Source organism: Mastomys coucha, unplaced genomic scaffold (assembly GCF_008632895.1).
Source record: "Mastomys coucha isolate ucsf_1 unplaced genomic scaffold, UCSF_Mcou_1 pScaffold22, whole genome shotgun sequence".
Taxonomy (NCBI): domain Eukaryota; kingdom Metazoa; phylum Chordata; class Mammalia; order Rodentia; family Muridae; genus Mastomys; species Mastomys coucha.
Window position 1 is genome coordinate 80462799 of NW_022196905.1, and position 3137 is coordinate 80465935.

At 43.5% G+C, this 3137-nt stretch overlaps 1 protein-coding gene across 2 annotated transcripts in view; it reads left to right on the forward strand.

Annotated features, from left to right (window-relative positions):
- Positions 1-718: 718 nt before the first annotated feature.
- LOC116070602 (submaxillary gland androgen-regulated protein 3A-like) overlaps positions 719-3137 on the forward strand; it is a 29388-nt gene continuing 26969 nt past the window's right edge. The window contains exon 1 of one of the 2 annotated variants that reach the window (XM_031342047.1): positions 719-1196. The gene's annotated coding sequence lies outside the window, so the exon portion shown is untranslated. The remainder of the gene's footprint in view (positions 1197-3137) is intronic. The other variant, XM_031342046.1, reaches the window with a different exon arrangement.

Sequence of the window (3137 nt, forward strand, 5' to 3'; positions counted from 1 at the left end):
GTTATGAAATGTAAGCAATCTATATGTCCATCAGCTAACAGATGGATAATTAAAATGTGATATTTGCACAAATTAATAAAAATAAAATTATGATGGGATTCATAGGCAAATAGAGGTAGATTAAAACCTTCCTGAGAAAGACAAATGTTACATACTTTCTCTCTGTGGATAATAGTTTTGAATCTTCAGATATATGTTTTTTTGGGAATACCCACAGAAGTGAGAGAACTAGCAAGAGGCCATGGGAGCAGCAGGCTTTCAGGGGAAGAAAAATAGAACTCACTGGTATAAAGGCTTAAAGAGAAATTGTAGAACAAGAAGGGTTAAATTGGAATGGGGATGATAGGACAAAGTAGAGGTAAGAATTTAGGGAGTATGAACACTGAAGACTGGGGCATGATGGTGACTGTCCTCTCACTGAGCCGGACCCAGGCAGTCCTCTGCTGTACATGTGGGGGGCCTCAGACAAGCTTGTGTATACTGCCCAGTTGGTGGCTGTCAGGGTCCAGCCTCAACACAGGATCGGAGTTCTCAACTGGAAGCAGGGACATCTGGAAGGCACATAATAAATATATACAGACTACTTTTCAGGTACAAACTGACAGGCAATTTTTAAGGCTTAAAGTCTCTCTCTCTCTGTCTCTCTCTGTCTCTATCTCTCTGTCTCTGTCTCTCTGTCTCTATCTCTATCTCTCTCTGTCTCTCTGTGTCTCTGTGTCAGGAGCACTTAGGGTGACCAGCCTATGGTTTCAGCTGGTGGACGCCCCTCAGCAATTATGACAGAAGACAAGGAGTCAGACATGGTGCTAAAAGAGCTTTTATGTACTATATCAGGCTGTATCACACAAATTACACACCAAAATAACATAGCAATCACTAGTATTACTAGCAGAACAATTCCAAACATCCTAACATTCTAACACCATAGGCTAAGAGATTCTAACATCATAAGCTAAGAGATTCTAACATCATAAGCTAAGGGATCCTAACATCATAAGCTAAGAGATATACGACCTGTCTCTGCTTTGCAGGCTCGGGCTCCCGACGTCTTCTTGGGCGTTGGTTGTGTGAGCGCCTTATCAGGAGGTGGAAGGCGAGAGTCTGGGTCAGAAGGAGGGAGGTGAGAGTCTGAGTCTGAGCGGCGTGGATTCGTTCAGCAGGCCATCTCGTCTCCGGCTTGGTCGCTTCTGACCGAGGTTTTTAAGCTCTTTGCTTATCTCTATCTATGTCTGCACTTTGGGCTTCGTGCAGCCCTCTGTCTTTATCTGGGATTCCACTCTGGGTTACCGCCTTGCAGTACGCTTATCCTTTTTACACATTTACTTTCATTTTATTCACTTGTCACTTAATTTTTCATCTTAGCCTTCCTGGCCTTCAGGCCTTACATGCTCCTTACACTCTGTCTCTCTCTGTATCTCTGTCTCTCTGTCTCTGTCTCTCTGTGTCTCTCTGTGTCTCTCTCTGTCTCTCTCTATCTCTGTCTCTCTGTGTCTCTGTATCTCTGTGTCTCTGTCTCTTCCTGTCTCTCTGTGTCTCTGTGTCTCTGTCTCTATCTCTCTGTCTCTCTGTGTCTCTGTCTCTCTGTCTCTGTCTCTCTGTCTCTGTCTCTCTGTCTCTGTCTCTCTCTGTCTCTCTGTGTCTCTGTCTCTGTGTCTCTGTCTCTCCCTGTCTCTCTCTCTATCTCTCTCTGTCTCTCTGTGTCTCTGTCTCTGTGTCTCTGTCTCTCTGTCTCTGTCTCTCTGTCTCTGTGTCTCTGTCTCTCTGTCTCTGTGTCTCTCTGTCTCTCTGTGTCTCTGTCTCTCTGTCTCTGTCTCTCTGTCTCTGTCTCTCTCTGTCTCTCTGTGTCTCTGTCTCTGCTTTCTTTCTCACTTGCTCTCAGCTTGAGACTGTACACCCTTTGAATTCTCCTGTGTACTTTACTTTTCTGTAGCTGCAAGCTGCCATGGAGAACTGGGTTCCAGAAAGGAAAGCTGGGGCTGTATGGGATGGACAGCAAGAGAAGTATGAGACCAAGACAAAATTTCTGATCAAGGCCCAATCTTTAATTTTGGAGTCTGAATTTTTAAGGAGGGAAGCCATCTCCCACTATGCTAGGCGAGGATCTCAGGATCTCATTGTTTGTCAGGATCTCTTCCCTTTGTCAGGATCTCTTCAGGAAGCTTAGCTGCTCAGCAGGTAGTGGCTTCTTGTAGGAAGCTGTAGATGGGGCAGGACAATAGACTCCACCCTAGGTGGGCTAGCTGACTGTGACAAAAATAAGTCTGATTCAGCCTGCTCAAGGCTGGGGGAAGGGCACAGTTCCTCCCTTTTTATTTATTAGAAATTATCTGGACTGCGATATAAGATTTGCTTATGCTCCATGGTCCTGCCTGGGAATTTTGGTGGCTGGCAGCCACACCTGGCTTGGTTCTTTGTCTAGACTCTCTCTTACCCATCCGGGAGGCCACTCGAAGCTTATTTGTGTTTATTTGCACAAACACAGCCTTTTAGTGTTTATGAACAAACATGGCCTCTTGTCACATGCCTCTGTCTTACGTTGATAAGAGTCATAGAATCATGAGTTACCTGTCTTTAGCTGACAGCCCTCATAGCACACCTTTTTCCTCATTCAGACCAAAGCCACAGTATGTACTCAATGCATTTCTTCATAGCTATGAATAACTGCCAAATCTGAGCTTTGCTGAAGGTGTGCTTGTATGGAGGTAACAGATCTGCTAGAAGTACAAAGCCAAAAGTTAAAAGCAACAGGCTTAAAGTTGTCTGTGGGGATGTCCCAAGAACTCAATTCAGTTGCAAATTAGAAATGATCAGACCCAAGATCTGGCATCCCAGGGTCAGGGAGTTGGCTTTGAGAATCAACAGAAAAACTGTTACTTCTCAGGAAATAATGGACTCTATGCTCCAAATTAACTCCACTGGCTGATATAGATTTTAAGCCATCATCATAATTGGAATCATATTTAATAAAAGACTCGGGATCTATATTCACTTGATGAACCAATCTTTCAGGCAGCCTTAGGGCTCCTCTTCTTTTTTATTTTTTTAACTTTTATTGCACTATGATGAGAGAAGTTACATGATTTCAATTTATCTGAATTTGTTAACAATTAAAAACATATTTTAATTAAATAGAATTG